General features: G+C 45.5%; 1 pseudogene; it reads right to left on the bottom strand.

Moving 5' to 3' along the window:
* Nucleotides 1-236, bottom strand: LOC116890276 (annotated as a pseudogene).
* Between the last annotated feature and the right edge of the window lie 17,326 nt (nt 237-17,562).

Genomic DNA, 17,562 nt, shown 5'->3' with positions numbered 1-17,562 from the left:
TTATCTATTCTGTTCAAAAGTCTTTGAGACAGTTCCATCAGCCTTAGCCAATCGGAGACTAGAATCATCTGACTCGCCCAACCTATAATGACCCCACAGATGGCATAGATGTTAAACCAGCCTATGACCGTGTGAACCTCAGCACTTTCGTCTGTATGGACAGTAGGTCCTTGGTTGCTCTCAGAGCATTTGCAGGGCACGTACAGGTCCAGAAACTCACCAGCATCCTTTTGCATGTTACGGCCATGCCTGTGTTCTGGTTTAGCAGGAGCACAGAAAGGATCTTAAGCCAGGTGTGGTGGGGGACACCTTTAATCCCAGCATTCCAGAGGAAGAAGCAGATGGATCTCTGAGTTCAAGACCAGCCGGGTCTACAGATCAAGTTCCAAGACAGCCAGGACTGCATGGAGAAACCCTCTCTGGTAGGAGGAGGAAGAAGAAGAGGAGGAGGAGGAAGGGGAGAAGGAAGGGAAGGAGGAAGAAGAGGAGGAAGAAGGTTGTACATGCCTGTAATTCCAGCACTTGGGAGGCAGTGTATATAGTGAGTTCCAGGCCGGCCAGCCAGGGCTACACAGTAACACCCTGTCTCCAGAAAAGACAGACGACTCAGTTAAATAGAATCTGAATAGAGCACTCTCCAGAGAAGATCTGCAAGTGGCCGATAAAACACGTGAAACTCTGCTTGACTTTCACAGAGGAAAGGCAAATCAGGACCATCGAACATCTCAACATGGCTCAGGTTCAATGTGGGCAGTCCGAAGTGTTGGAGAGATTAGAAAGGTCAGACGCACTGGGAGTTCAAATGAAGAGATGGTTTGTCAGAGGGGAAAATGAACACAGAGCAGAAAGTGGTGGCACATGCCTGTAATTCCAGCACTTAGGAGGCTGGAGCAGGAGGATTGCTGTGATTTCAAGTCCAGCCTGGGTTGGAGTGAGATACTGCCTCCTAGATAGATAGATAGATAGATAGATAGATAGATAGATAGATAGATAGATAGATAGATAGATAGATAGATAGATAAATAGATAAGATAGATGATAGGTGATAGGTGATTGATAGATAGATGATAGATGATAGATAGATGGTAGATATGATAGATAGATAAATGATGATAGATGACATAGATGATGATGGATGATGATATGATAGATAGATTTGATAGATGATGATGATGATAGATGAATGACAGATGAATGATGATGATAGATAGATGAACATAGATGATAAATGATTGATAGATAGATGATGATAGATGAGATACATAGATGATAGACAGATGAGATGAGATGGATGGATGAGATAGATTATAGATGATAATGATATGGATGATAGATAGATGATAGATAGATACATAGATGATAGACAGATAGATAGACGCATGGATAGATAGATTATAGATGATAGATAGATAGATAGATGATAGATAGATATAGATAGATTATAGATGATAGATAGATAGATAGATGATAGATAGATAGATGATAGATAGATTATAGATGATAGATAGATAGATGATAGATAGATAGATAGATAGATAGATAGATTATAGATGATAGATAGATGATGAATAGGTAGATAGATAGGCAGACAGATAGATAGGTAGATAGATAATAGATAGATAGATGATAGATAGATAGCCAATACAGTAACCCTCTAAAATGACCCAGTAATTTCATCCCTTATCTACAGCCCTGAAAGATGGGAAAACCTCCGGCCCCACAAAATCTTTCTCCCCAGTGTTCACAGCAGCCCTATTCATAATAGCCCAAATGCTAATCCACCGTGCTAGTAGACAAACACAAGAATGAAAGATTTCCGGCTGACTTTTTTTGTCTAGTTTCAATGTTTATCAGTGACAATGCAGTGGTTCACAGCTTCGATGTGTCAGGTTGGAGGAAGCCCCGAGTGGGTGAAGTCATGGGGTAATGGTATTTTGACATGAGCTCTGTTTGTAAAGCGTCCCAAGACCAATCGGCCTAGAGAGATTGGCAAAGCTCCCTTACTTGTACGGACCCAGCTCAGGATGGCAAAGTTTTCCTTGGGAGTCTGAGTGTGAGTGTGTGCAAAGGTCAGCAAGTGCAGCTTCCTTGTCCAGAATAGGTAAACACGCGTGCACAGGTAAACATGTGTGTGCATACGTGCAGAAGCCAGAAGAAGGGCTCTCTGTCCTCCTGGATTTCTCCCTAAATTCCTTTGAGGCAGAGTCTCTCTCTGCATCTGTAGCTGGTGTTTTTTCAGGCGGGCTGACAGCCAGCAATCATCCTGTTTCTATACCTTTCAGAGCTGGGGTTGCAGGTACACAACAGACACCTAGCAGGTTATACGCTGTTAGGATGTGAGCGCTCATCACGATCCTGCAGCAGGCATTCAGCACTGCCGAGCCACTCCTTATAATCGATGAAATGAACTTCCCAAAGCTTTGCTTTGTCTTCCTGAGTCCGATGGAAGACACCTTTGATTAGTACTGGGGAAATAGTTTCCAAGTTCAAGCAACAGACGAACAGACATCACAATATTTATGTATTCATTCATTCATTTATTTACTTTGTATTCCCTTTCCCCATCCCCCTGTCCCTCCCTCCTCTCCTACTAGTCCCACTTTTACCAATTTCTCTCCCCAGTACCCGCTCCCCTTCTCCTCAAGGGCCTCCTGCAAGAGAAAGCTCAGAGGGTGAGATGGGCGGTGGGGAATCAATTCTGCTTCCAGGTCCTGGGAGGCTCACAGGGGCTTATGATGCCAACATAGCTAGGTGGGGACCTGGCTCTCGGCTCCTGGCTTTTGCTGTCTTCTGAAGTTACAAGCAAACTTCCTGTGGCTGAACAGTGCATGTCCTTTGAGCCCCTCTACTCCTAGGCCCTAGCAAAGAGAAACTGTGTCTGACTCTCATCCATGAGCATCTTCAATAGATTCTTTCTGAGCGGGGTGGTGGTGCACGCCTTTAATCCCAGCCCTTGAGAAGCAGAGGCAGGTGGATCTCTGAGCTCAAGGCTGCACTGGTCCTGCTCGTGCAAAGTCACACAGTCCTCCGAGGGCGCAGAGAGGATGATTATAGGAAAGATAGAAAAGAAATGACAGAGACAGGTAGGGGAAGGCTGCAGGTCTATACCATGCCAGCAGGAAGAGTATTCCTCATGGCCTCCTTATACTTCAGTACAGCGGGAGGCAAAGCCACAAAGCTAACAGAATCAATTTGCTAAAAAATACACAAGAGGGGTTGGGGATTTAGCTCAGTGGTAGAGCGCTTGCCTAGCAAGCACAAGGCCCTGGGTTCGGTCCCCAGCTCCGAAAAAAAAAAAAAATACACAAGACATTTGGTCCCATCCCCAAAACTTCTCTGTCCCTTCCACCAAGATCAGTAGAATCTTCAGCTCCTCGCCTTGAGCCTCAGGCGCACCTCCTCGTCTCCTGTCCAACAGGCCCTAACCTGTCTCGACTCTGCCTGGCAGACAGACTTTCTCTCTCTCTCTCTCCTTTTCCCTCTGCTTCAGAGAAACGGCAAATGGCTCCCAACACAAGGCTAGCCTGGTCTACAGAGTGAGTTCCAGGACAGGCAGGGAGGGTTATACAGAGAAACCCTGTTTCAATGCCCTCCCTCCCCCAAATTCTTAGGTAAAGCTGTGTAAATTGAGCCATGAACTACTGTGGCACACTAAGGGAGGTTCCAATCCAAGACAAGCCCTAGGGGTTCCCCATGGCATCTTTTGCATTTATGAATATGTATTCGCTTACCCTTTAGGGACAGGGGCCCTCTCCACTGCTGCTGTACCCAAGGCAATGGCTCTCTGGAGCTTTGCCTCTAACACACGCCCCAGGAAAAGAAAGTCTCAGGAGGGCTGTGACCCCGGGCTATTAGTTAGGATACTGGCACGTGGGAGTCGGAGGACAACCTCAACCCTTCTTGCCATCCTTGAGGCACAGTCCCTTTATTAGCTGTGGTATGTACACCAGGCTAGCCCACCACCCTGCTTCCTGAGATTCTCAGCCAATCATGTTGCGGTGGGAGAGCCGAGATTACAGCGTATGCCCTGTGGTGTCAGAATTTTTTTTAAAAATGTGTATGGGTGTTTTGGTTGTGTGTCTATATGGACACCACATCCCAGCTTGTGCCTGCGGAGGCCAAAAGAGGGCATCAGATCCTTTGCAATTAGAGTGACAGATACAACTAGCAGTTAGCTGCCATGTGGCGGCTGGGACTCGAACCCAAGGGCTTCCGGAAGAACAGCAAGCACTTTTAATTGCTAAGCTATCTCTCTACTCTTCTTCTTTTGCCTTCTTCCCTCCCCCCTTTCCTCTCTCCCTCCCTCCCCCCCTTCCTTCCTTGCACCCAGCGTCTCTTAAAAGACTGTCCTTACCTTTACTGTGTAGCCAAGGATGGCCAGGAACTTCTGATTCTTCCATTCCTGTTTCCAGAGTGTTGGGATTGTAGGAGGGGGCCACCCCTTAAGCCCCTAACGCCCCACCCCATTTATGCACTGTTTGAGATCAAACCCAGGACTTTGTGTGTACTAAGGACAGAGCTGAATACATCCCGAGTCCCTACTTCTGCTTAATTAAATTTCAGATCATATGTCCCGGCCTGCAGGACAGTCAACGAGGGTCCAGATGGTACCTGGAAGAGATTGGGGGACAAGAGACACGAAGAAGGACGCCAAGACAAGAGTCTGATCAAGGCCACAGATTTTATTTTTTCCCAAGGCTGAATTTATACCATAGCAGGGGTAACAGAGGGAGGGGGGAAGTGGGAAACATCTATGCAAAGCCAAGGACACTGGCTCCTGTGGTCAGCTGACGTCAACAGGATGCTGGTTTCTCAGAAAGGTCACAAGTGTGTCACATCGTTAGACATCCTGACCACCAGCTTTGTATTAGTCTTCTGCAGTATGGCTGGGGATTTTCCATGAACCCAGTCATACTTAACTCTAACTATAATATTAACATCAATAATGGAGGGTTTTAAGCGCATCGCTCCCAACAATCATATACAAAACAGTGAGTTCCACAGAGACGTTTTCTTCGGTGTGTACTGTACTTCATTCATGGCCACCCCACCCCCATCACTCTGGGCTTCCCCTTTCCTGCTCCCCTTCCTTCCCAGGTGGTTTAACAGTCCATTTTATTTTAGGAGCTAGGGCCTTACTCTGTAGCTCAAGCTAGCATAGAGTTCCCCGTGATCCTCCTGCCTCAGTTCCCTGTGTGCCAGAATTACAGGTGTATGCTACCACATCCAGTTTTATTTTTCATTTCCATGCCGGCCTTGAGCTCATAGAAACCACCCTGCCTCTGTCTCCCAACTACTGGAATCAAGGGTGTGCGTGTGTGCTTTGGCAGCAGGTAGAGGTCAGAGCACGGCTTACAGGAGCTGATCTTCTCCTTCCACTCTGTGGGTCCTAGGGATCAAACTCAGCTCATTAGCGTTGGCAGCAAGCACCTTTACCTGCCGAGCCATCTGGCTGGCCCTAACATTTATGGTAGAACTAGAGTTCATTTGTCTTCTCCATGATAACAACAAAGTGACTAACCTTCATGCCATTGACATCCGGAAGGCTGTTAGGAGAGTTTGGATTAAGAAGGGACTCCAAGGGGCTGGAGAGATGGCTCAGTGGCTAAGAACACTGACTGCTCTTCCAGAGGTCCTGAGTTCAATTCCCAGCAACCACATGGTGGCTCACAACCATCTGTAATGGGATCTGATGCCCTCTTCTGGTGTGTCTGAAGACAGCGACAGTGTACTCATATCCATGAAATTAAGAAAAAGATTTGTTAAAAAAAAAAAAAAAAAGAACGAACAAGACTGCAGGAATGGGTTTGCGGAAACATTTTCGTCAACTTTTGATAAATCAGATGAGAGACTTTGCTGAATCATTTTTGTTGACTTTATGTAAATAAATATCAGCAGATGACCTTGCCAAGCCATCAACTAAGTATATAATTAACTTCAAAAGATTTGTATCAGATATCTTTTATTTTTTGTTTGTTTTCCTCCATTAACTTTGTTATTTCTTCACCTTACATCCTGATCACAGCTCCCCTCTCCTCCCAGCCCCTTTGTGCACAGCTCCTCCCACTAGTGCTCTCCTCTGAGAAAGGGGAAGCTCCCCTGGTATCAACCCACCCTAGCAGATCAAGCCACTGCAGGACGCGGCATATCCTCTCCCACAGTGGCCGGACAAGGCAGCCCAGTTAGGAGAACAGATCCACAGGCAGGCAATGAAGACAGGGATAGCCTCCCGCTCCAGTTCTTGGGGGACCCCAATGAAGACCAAGCTTCACATCTGCTACATATGTGCAGGGTAGATGGGGGTGGGGTGGGGTGGGGAAGTCCAGCCCTGTATACTCTTTGGTTGAGTGTTTGTTTCTTTGAGGCAGGATTTCATTGTGTAGTTCTGACTGTTCTCGAACTCTCTCTCTAGACCAGTCTGGCCTCCAACACTCATAGCCTCCTGAGTGCTGGGATCAAAGGTGTGCATTCACATCACCACCACCACCACCACCACCACCACCACCACCCTATTTTTTTTTTTTCAATGCTTGTGTGCCAAACACAAGGTATCACACATACCAAGCCACACCTTCATTTTCTTTCAAGATTTATTTTTATTTTTAATTACATGTATGTCCCTGTGTCTGTATGTGGGTATGTGAATAAACAAGTTCAGATACTAGGAGGCCAGAAAGCATCGAGTTCCCCTGGTTTTAAAGGATCTGTGAGCCATCTGACGAACACCGAGAACCAAACTTGGGTCTTCTGCAAGAGAAGCGAGGGCTCTTCACTCTGAGCCATCTCTTTAGCCAAAGCTACGGCTTTTCAAATTGTGTATCCCAACTTCATATAGGGTGTCATGACTGAATGTGAGGGCTGTGAAAATTTGACGACAGTCACAGGTTTTTAAACACACAACGACTGGATGTGAATTCAAACTCATGTGGGTAAGGGGTCTGAGGTGTTCATGGCAAAGCCCACTGGTGCTGCATGCAAGGTGGGAGGAGAAAGACCACCGACCTAAATCATCATGGCCGAATTAATTAAGGCAAGCACTCTTTATTCCTCTACATGGGCTGTCTCCTGCTAAGGTGGGGTTTGAGAGGTCAGCGTTGGATGTGAGGAAGACAGGCTTTTATAGCTCAGGGGTAGGGGATTTCCAGATGGGGGATTTGGCTGGTGAAATAGGCAGGGTTACAGGAGCAGAATCGTAAGTGTAACAAGTTGGTCTCTCCAAGATGGACATAATAAGGTCATCATAACAACAGGTAGCCATAACAACGGGTTGTCATAACAACAGGTTGTCATAACAAAAGGTAGTCATAACGAGGAGGTCATAGGTGGTCATATAACATTTTGAAACAGAGCTAGGGCTGCAAGATGGTTGTACAAGCAAAACCTTTTTGAAACAAAGACATGGTGATCATTTCTGGGCCAGGCAGTATAGAACCATCCATAATTCAGGGTACAGGCAGTGAATAGTCAGATACTTGTGAAACAGAGGTTTAGTCTTAAACAGGAAGGAGCCTAGTTTGTCAGTACTGTAAGGCTAAGACAGAAGCTGGCTGGTTCCTCCGTCACATGTATACATTGTGTCCTGTGTGCTTGCACTCAGATCCATTAAATAAAGAAATGTAAAATAGACAAATAGATTAGTGCCGAGCAGAGCAGCAGGCAACAGTTTTGAACCTTCCTGTACATGCAAACATTTCCGATGGCACAGTCTGTTGAAGACCATTCCCTCCTCGATCTCCCCCACGCCTATTGCCCTGAGCTTTAAGGAGCCCACACCCACTCCTCTCAGTATTGCCACTTTGTTGCCTTTGTCCCTGTCTCCAAGGCCTCTAGAACTTTTCTTAGTTTTCTCTCTGTCTTTCCTCCTCCTGCCTTTTCTCCACATCCTTCCTAAGCTTCCTCTTTGCTTTGAACTCAGAATCCCCCTGCCTGAGCAGCTGGAAGCACCAGCACACCTGGCTCCCACAGGTATGTTTGGTATCTTTCAGGGATTAGCTTGCTCCTATGTGTCAATCCTGAAGTGCGCTCCCTCTGAGCTCCCCAGCCAACTCAGAAGGAGCTTCCTCACGTGCTTTTTTTTTTTTTTTTTTTTCTTTTTGGGTTCTTTTTTTCCGGAGCTGGGGACCGAACCCAGGGCCTTGCGCTTCCTAGGCAAGCGCTCTACCACTGAGCTAAATCCCCAACCCCCCTCACGTGCTTTAATGTTGTCGGTCATGTGCTTTCCCTGGAGTCTGGCACAGAGACGTCAGTTACTGTGGGGGGCATGGAGGTCTTTGTGCTTCCTGATAAGCACCAGGAGAACCTGAATTGCTAGCACTCAGGTAGGGTGGGTGTTCATTCTAGAAAAGAAATTAACCCATTATCTGTCAAGAAGGCTTGGAGCAGTTGTGCATTCCAGCCTGGTGAACTTTCTGCTATCTATGTGTTGGGGGCTACACTGGCCCCTCTTCCCCTAGACCCTTATTATAAACTTCTTTTTTCTCCATCAATATATAAAACTGTAGAACCTACCTTTTTTAAAAACTTATTCAGGGGTTAGGGATTTAGCTCAGTGATAGAGTGCTTGCCTAGCAAGGGCAAGGCCCTGGGTTTGGTCCCCAGCTCCGAAAAAAAAAAAAAAAGAAAGAAAAGAAAAAAAATTTAAAAAGACTTATTTTATTTTATTATTTATTTATTTTTGAAATAGAGTTTCTCTGTGTAGCCTGGCTGTCCTGGGACTCACTCTCAGTGCTGGGACTAAAGGCATGTGCCATACTTCCTGGCTGTAGAGTCTGTCTTTATGAAATGTGTCACACGGACCTTACAAAGACCTTTGATGTAGACACTTCTAATCCTCATTTAGCTTACTTTGTTTCTTAAGGAGACTTATGCGTGCTCTGTTGTGCACCTGGAATTGAGTTATCAAAAGGAAAGTTTTCCCGATGTTCCCCTGTGGTTAAATATACCTAAAACAAATATTTCAAAAGTCAGACTCTCGGGCTGGAGAGATGGCTCAGAGGTTAAGAGCCCTGTCTGCTCTTCCAGAGGTCATGAGTTCAATTCCCAGCAACCACATGGTGGCTCACAACCATCTATAATGAAATCTGGTGCCCTCTTCTGGCCTGCACGTGTACATGCAGGTGGAACGCTGTATACATAATAAATAAATCTTAAAAAAAAAAAAAAAAAAAGTCAGACTCTCAACATTTAAAGCAACAATGCCTGTTACCTCTGTGTGGAACCAAGCTTCCCTCTTGCCTTCTAAGTACCATTACTAACCCAGCTGCGGTGGAAGAAGAAACTTCCGCGGGTTACATCATCTCATTTCCATATTGTCCCAGTTGTGGGGACGCCCCTTGGGAAAGCTGAAGCCACTGCTAAAGCAACAGGCACCCTAACTTGGGAGCAAAGTCCAAGGCCCTGAGCCAGGCTGCAGTGAGAAACAGCTATTGCCTGGTCCAAAGTCTTCTCAGGGTTGTGCTGGATTCTGCTGATTCCTAAAACAGGGAGCTCAGGGGTTCAGAGACGCCTACCTGCTAGGGACTAGTTGGGGAGAGGCTGCAGGGTGTGAGATTCTCAATGTTCTCAATGCCCTAGAGGCAGGCTAGCCACAGGAATTTGGCGGAGCCTGGGTTGGTCTATTGTGGGGGAAGGTCCTAGACCACTTTTCTGGAAATGTGGAAACTGCAGAGTTGTGTACAGCCAGCCTGGGGAGTTTGTGGTTCTCAGAGCTTTTGGGTGAACAAGGTGCCAGGAGCTGGAAGAAACTGTACCGGGATGTCGGTGGATGACAGCGACAGTCATCTGGCAGTCTCTGAGGCCCAGCCAGAGCCCCAGGCCACCTAGGATGTCTCCGCACTAAGTAGCCTTCCTTGACCACTCCCACAGGAGGCGGGGCTAGCGGAGAAAGGGCAGGAAAGTGTTGGCCAGTGCACAAGACTTCTGCACACCTGAGAACCCTCTACAACTGAGCCACCTGGAGGTCGGTGGCAGGTCCCCATGAGCTAAGAGGTCGGAAGTCGCTGACACCTCTAGGCTTCTGTCTCCCTCTGGCCCATTCCTGAGCTGTCCTGGGGTCTCCGTACCCTTCTAGAAGGAGTTTAGCAGGTGGGTGAACCCTGGGGTGCTGTCTCTGAATTGAGGTCACCGGGAGCTCTAGTAAGGGTCCTTGTGGAAGGACAGCAGAGAGGGCTTGTTGGTCTTGACTTTTATTAATCCAGGAGAAGATACATCCCTCAAACTTTCAGGCAGTTCAGAGAATCGAAGGTGGAGCGAAACTTGAACAGCAAACGTCCACTACAGGCAATCTTTGAGAACAATTATACAGTAGGGAATTTGGATTCCCACCAAATGAAGACTGTAGGAAACTGGGACGTGGGGATAAGTGGATAAGGTTTTCTCATCATAACCTTTTAAAGAGCTGAAGTCAGGGGCTGGTTCTTGCTTGTGATCCCTGCGCTCTGGAGGCTGAGGCAGGAAACTTGTCCACAGTTCAAAGTTGAGTGGGATTCTATAGCGAGTAGTAGGCCAGCACGGAGTAAATAGCACAGGCTGTACTGGCCTCCCCCTGTGGTTCCAGCACTCCAGAAACAGAGGCAGGAGAATCGATGCAAGTTCAAGGCTGGCCTGGGAACATAGGGACAACAGGTCTACTAAGCCCATAGAACAAGGCTGTTCCAAAAGGATTTGGATTATAGCTCAGCTGATGGAGTTCAGGACCCAGTATGTAAGGAAACACCATCTTGTCCTGATTCCATTTTGTGTTTGCTTAGACCAGTGGTTCTCCCCTTCCTAATGTTGTGGTAACCCCCAACCCTCAAATTATTTTCATTGCTTCTCCATAACTGTAATTCTGCTACTGAACTGTAATGTGAATATTTGATATGTGACCTCTGTTGATGTCCTTCAACATCCCAAAGGGATGGTGACCCACGAGAACCTCTGGCTTAGATGGTTCTCAGCCCTCGCCCCCTCAATAGTAATGTTGCCTGGCAACACATTTGAGCTTTCCATGACATTGACCATGGTCCAGATGTATTGACCAAAATAATGATTGTTTCCCCAAACTTAAGATTAACTCAAGACGTTACAAGTAAAAAAAAAATAGCTGTCATCTAATGTCTGAAATAATATGAAAAAAAATTACTATGCTTTGCCAGGAATAAGTGTTTCAAAGCTACTCTGTCCCTCATTTAACATGGAACTAAATTATGGTCTTTGCCTTTAAAAACATTGTAACTCTGAGCTATGAACCCATTCTTGGTCACTAGCTAATAAAAGACTCATTTACTTCCTTTTTTACTTTTTTTTTTTTTTAAAAAAGATTTATTTATTATGTATACAGCGTTCCACCTGCATGTACATGCACAGGCCAGAAGAGGGCACCATATCTCATTATAGATGGTTGTGAGCCACCATGTGGTGGCTGGGAATTGAACTGATGACCTCTGGAAGAGCAGACAGTACTCTTAACCTCTGAGCCATCTCTCCAGCCCCTACTTTCTTTTTTTTTTTTGGTTCTTTTTTTCGGAGGTGGGGACTGAACCCAGGGCCTTGCCCTTCCTAGGCAAGCGCTCTACCACTGAGCTAAATCCCCAACCCCCTTTTTTTTTTTTTTTTTTTTTTTTTTTTTTTTTTCGGACTGGGGACCGAACCCAGGGCCTTGCGCTTCCTAGGCAAGCGCTCTACCCCTGAGCTAAATCCCCAACCCCCCTACTTTCTTTTTTTAAAAAAGATTTACCTATTTATTTTATGCATGTGAGTACCCTGTCACTCTCTCTCTCTCTCTTTTTTTTTATTTATATGAGTAGAGTGTAGCTGTTTTGAGATGCACCAGAAGACGGCATCAGATCCATCACAGAGTTGTGAGCCACCATGTGGCTCTGGAAGAGCAGTCAATGCTCTTAATCACTGAGCCATCTCTCCAGCCTGACTCATGTACTCCTAGTTGACTTAATCAGAATGGTTGTCTGTGTCTTATCAGATACTTTATTTATTTATTTTTTGTTCTTTTTTTCAGGGCTGGGGACCGAACCCAGGGCCTTGCGCTTCCTAGGCAAGCGCTCTACCACTGAGCTAAATCCCCAACCCCAAATACTTTATTATTATTATTATTATTATTATTATTATTATTATTATTATCATCATCATCATCATCATCATCATCATCATCATCATCATTAAAGGCAGGGTCTTACCCTCTAGTTCTGGCTGTCTTGGAATTCACAAAGCAGACCAGGTACACAGATGTAACCTCAAATACACAGAGATCCACCTCAGGTAGAAGCAGTCTGGCTCTTTAAACCACGTCACTCAACACCAGAAACACCGCCTGAAAAGCCTTAGCTTAGACTCCAGCCTGCTGTAGATCTCGAATGGCGGTGTTTTTACTGAACATGCAAAGTTGGTTTTTTTTTTTTTTTTAAAGATGTGTTGGCATTCCACTGTTAGTCTCAGCACTTGGGAGGCAAACATCGGTGGATCTGCATGAGCTTGAGGCCAGCCAAGGTTACCCATCAAGACCTTACCTCAAAACAAATGAGGCAAACGATTTATTTTGTCTGTGTTTGCTTGTGTGTGTGTGTCCCTGTGAGTACATGCACACACGTGTGAGTGGGGTGGTATGCACGAAGGTCAAGAGAGGGAGTTGAAGGGGTTGGGGATTTAGCTCAGTGGTAGAGCGCTTGCCTAGGAAGCGCAAGGCCCTGGGTTTGGTCCCCAGCTCCGAAAAAAAGAACCAAAAAAAAAAAAAAAAAAAAATTTTTTCAAATTAAAAGGGGCTGGAGCGATGGCTCAGAGGTTAAGAGTACTGGTTTCTCTTCCAGAGGTCCTGAGTTCAATTCCCAGCAACCACATGGTGGCTCACAACCATCTGTGATGGGATCCGATGCCCTCTTGTGCCCTGCTGGCATACATGCAAGCAGAATGCTGTATACATAATAAATAAATCAATCTTTAAAAAAAAAAAAGAGGGAGTCGAATCCTTCAGAGCTGGAGTTACAGCTATTGTGTGCTATGCCACGTGGATGCTGTGATCCAAACTCCAGTACTCATGATTGAGAAACAGGTTCTAGAAGCTGTGTGGTGGTGCATGCCTTTAATCCCGGTACTGTGAGTTTGAGATCAGCCTGGTCTACAGAGTGAGTTCCAGCACAGTCTATACAGTGAAATTCTATCTCAAAAATTAAAAAAAAAAAAAAAATAAGGGCTGGGGAGATGGCTCAGCGGTTCAGAGCACTGACTGTTTTTCCAGAGGTCCTGAGTTCAATTCCCAGAAACCACATGGTGGCTCACAGCCATCTGTAATAAGATCTGATGTCCTCTTCTGGTGTGTCTGAAGACAGCTACACTGTATTCATATATAAATCTTTGAAAGAAAGAAAGTCAGCCTCCAGGGGCTGGAAAGATGACTCAGAGGTTAGGAGCACTGGCTACTCTTCCAGAGGTCCTGAGTTCGATTCCCAGCAACCACATGGTGGCTCACAACCATCTGTAATGAGATCCGATGACCTCTTCTGGTGTGTCTGAAGACAATGGCAGTGTATTTACATACATTAAAAAAAATCTTGGGGGCTGGAGAGATGGCTCAGTGGTTAAGAGCACTGACTGCTCTTCCAGAGGTTCTGAGTTCAATTCCCAGCAACCACATGGTGGCTCACAACCATCTGTAATGAGATCTGATGCCCCCTTCTGGTGTGTCTGAAAATAAGTACAGTGTACTTGTGTATTATAAATAAATCTTTAAAAAAAATCTTGGGCTAGAAAGGTGGCTCAGTGGTTAGAACTTCATTCTCTCTCTCTTTCTCTGTCTCTCTTTTCTCTGTCTTCTTCTGTCTCAAGACAAGGTTTCTCTCTCTCTCAAGACAAGAAAACCCATTTCTCTTTTTAAAGATTTATTTTATGTTATCTGAGTGCTCCATCTGCATGTACACCTGCAGGCCAGAAGAGGGCAGCAGATCCCATTACAGATGGTTGTGAGCCACCATGTGGTTGCTGGGAATTGAACTCAGGACCTCTGGAAGAGCAGACAGTGCTCTTAACCTCTGAGCCATCCCTCCAGCCCCCCATAAAGGCAAATCTTCAAAAAGAGAAATGTAATACCTTAATTACAGAAAGGAAATACTTTAAAATTTTTCTTCTTATTCCTCAATACAATATAAAATTAGTGTATCTTTGGAGTAGATTGCTACTGTGTTTTAACTTTAAAATTGCTGTTTGAGTTGCTAACCTGAATTTTGTCTTTCAAAATTGTTAAAATTTTGGCTTGGGATTACAAAAGAATTTCCAACACGTTCTCAAATGGCCCTAAAAATCAGTTTTGTCTTTTTGTACCAAGCATTTATGCAAATCAACATTCTCAGCAGTGGGACATAAAATCAAAATATTAATCAGTTCTGAAAAGCATTAAAAAGATGCTGTGAGTTGAGAGTATCAAATAGTCAGCCAAGGTTTTATTCTTTATTGGAAAGTTAACAAGTACATCTACTGTCTACCTCATTAGCATGGTCTTTTTTTTTTTTTTTTTCCAGACATAGTTTCTCTGTGTAGCCCTGGCTGTCCTAGAACTCACTCTGAAGACCAGCCTGGCCTTGAACTCAGAGGTTCTCCTGCTTCTGCCTCCTGGGTGCTGGGATTAAAGGTGTGTGCCTCCACCATCTGGCTGGCATAGTCTTTAATAAATGGTAGGTTTTTTGATTCCACATCTATTTAGTCTGTGTGTGTTTGTGTGTGTGTGTGTGTGTGTGTGTATGTGACTATGTGTGTGAGTGTGTGTATATATGTATGAGTGTGTACATGTGCATATGTATGAGTTAATGTGTAAGTGTATGCATGCCTGCTTGTATGAACATGTATGTGAGCGTGTTGTGTATGTGTGTGTGTGTGTATGTATGTCTGTGTATGTGTGTGCATACATGATTGTGTGGTTGTGTGAATGTGTGTGTATATGTGTATATGTATGTCTGTGTCTGTGTGTGCATGCATGCTTGTGTGGTTGTGTGAATGTGTGTGTGTATGTGTGTATATGTATGTCTGTGTCTGTGTGTGCATGCATGCTTTCGTGGTTATGTGAATGTGTATGGATGTGTGTGTGTCTGTGTGTGTGTGTGTGTGTGTGTGTGTGTGTGTACTAAAGCACACTTGCTCACACAGCTCAGAGGACAGCTTTCAGGAGTCAGTTCTCTCTTTCCACCACATGGATTCTTAGCATCAAACTTAGGTTGTCTGCTTAGCAGTAGGCGCAGTGCTTAGTCCTGTAGGGGTTCAGCAGTCTCTCCAGCCACCACTAATTGGTTTTAAAGTATGAAGGACTGTTTTCTTGCCTGCCTGCCTGCCTGCCTGCCTTCCTTCCTTCCTTCCTTTTTTCTTTTTCTTTTTTTTTTTCTTTTTCCGAGACAGGGTCTGATGAAGTTCTACAATGGCCTGCAGCTTACTGTGTAACTGAGGAAGACTTTGAACTTCCGTTCCTCCTGACTGGACGTCCAAAGTTCTGGGCTTACAAGCGTGACACACCATACCCAGCTACACTATTTTCCTTAGGACTTATTGGTGAGTGTTTTCTTTGTATTCCTGTTTTTATACACCCGTGTAACTGGAACTGAGTAACCTCTAACCAAAAGAAGTGGAAATTGGAAAAGTTTAAGAAGCTTTGTGCTAGGCAAGCCAGCTCTTGAGCTATAGTCCCGGAATCTCATATTTTATTTATGCAGGCACTTCTTTTCCCTTTTGGTTTGAGACAGGGTTTCTCTGTGTAGCCCTGACTGCCCGGAAACTCACTCAGTAGACCAGGCTGGCCTCAAACTCACAGAGATCTGCCTGCCTCTGCCTCCCGTGCAGGGCTGGGATTACAGGTTTGCACCACCACCACACAGCTACAAGGGCACTCTGTGTTGTGGGTGATTTGAGACAGAGTCTTACATAGCCCACACCGTCCTGATCCCTCTACTTCTACATCCCAGATGCTGGGTTGCAGGTGTCCCCTGTCACATTTGTCAATTTCTATGGTGTGGGGACCAAACCTAGACCTTTATGTGAGTTAGGCAAGAGCTTTACCGTCTGAGCTACACCCCCCCGCCCTTGCCCTTTACCTTAGCCTTAGCCTATGAAACGCTGAGTCACCATGATGTGGCTGTCTTTCAATTATTATTTTTTCTTCTTTGTTTTGGAAATGTGCCCAGGCTAGACTGGAACTCACTGTATAGTCCAGGCTAGCCTCCAGCATGAAACAATCTTCTCAAATCGTCACACTCAGCAAGGTCACCTGTTTTAACGTGCAGCTCTGATGGCTTTGCGAATTGCATACAGTCTGGCAGTCACCTCCACAAACAAGACACAGAAGAGTCTCATCGTACTCTGTCACCTCCTCTCCCAAAGGCCCCTGGTAACCACTGGTATGTTTTCTGGTGCTGGAGTATTATGGGATATCAACCAGAGAAGGTTGCTTGAACACAGGGTTGAGCTAATCAAAAGTCTTTATTAGCCACTGGGTCTTCGGGAACCAGGTGTCACAACCAAGCCGTTCTCGGGGTGAGCTTTTTAACACAAAAGCCATATTCTGGGTTGACATATTTCACTTAGCAAGAACAGCTAGCCAGAAGTCGAATTATCTAAGACAAAAGGCAAGGTTAGTACGTTCAGAGACTTTCCCAGAACTCTGGACTTCGATGGATTAGGTCTTTGTTTTCACTGTGGCTGGCCGAGCTGTCTACGTGACTTCCATTATGGAGTCAGTCATGCTAAGGTCTGGGGGTCTATTAAGGCCTGGGACTCTGTTAAAGAAGGAGGCCAAAGAGGGTACTGAACCTTCTGGAACTGGAGTTACAAATGGTTGTAAGCCCCCATATGAGTTGAACCCAGGTCCTTTGGAAGAACAGCCAGTGCGTGCTTTTAACTGCTGGGCCATCTCTCCAGCTCTTTCATGGTTGTCTTCTTCCAGTGCTCTCTTTGCAGCTGTGTCAGACACGTAGAATCACGGTGTGTGGCCCTGAGTCTGGCTACTTTCACCAGCTGACATTCATCCGTTACCGGGAGATCTCAGCTCAGTTCTTTGTCCCTTCCACACTTGAGGGACATTTGGATTGTTTCTGTATTCTGTCACTTACAACAGAACAACTCTAAACTCTCCTTCAGGGCTGGAGTCGGTAGAGGGCTTCAGCACCACCTAATCATGGTGGGATTGTGCAAGCCTGTCATCCCAGCACTTCGTAGGGGTAGGTCAAAGAATCAGAAGTTCAAAGTCACCCTCAACTACATAATAAGTTGTAACCAACCTCAGATACATGAGGCTCTTTAAAAGCTATACGTGGGGCTAGAGAGATGGCTCAGTGGTTAAGAGCACTGACTGCTCTTCCCGAGGTCCTGAGTTCAAATCCCAGCAACCACATGGTGGCTCACAACCATCTGTAAGGAGATCTGATGCCCTCTTCTGGTGTGTCTGAAGACAGCTACAGTGTACTCAAATAAAAATAAATAGGGGCTGGGGATTTAGCTCAGTGGTAGAGCGCTTACCTAGGAAGCGCAAGGCCCTGGGTTCGGTCCCCAGCTCCGAAAAAAAGAACCCAAAATAAATAAATAAATAAATAAAATATA

This window comes from Rattus rattus, chromosome 1 (genome assembly GCF_011064425.1).
Source record: "Rattus rattus isolate New Zealand chromosome 1, Rrattus_CSIRO_v1, whole genome shotgun sequence".
Classification (NCBI taxonomy): domain Eukaryota; kingdom Metazoa; phylum Chordata; class Mammalia; order Rodentia; family Muridae; genus Rattus; species Rattus rattus.
The sequence above is the reverse complement of the archived record's forward strand: the minus strand, read 5'-3'. Positions and strand labels throughout refer to the sequence as shown.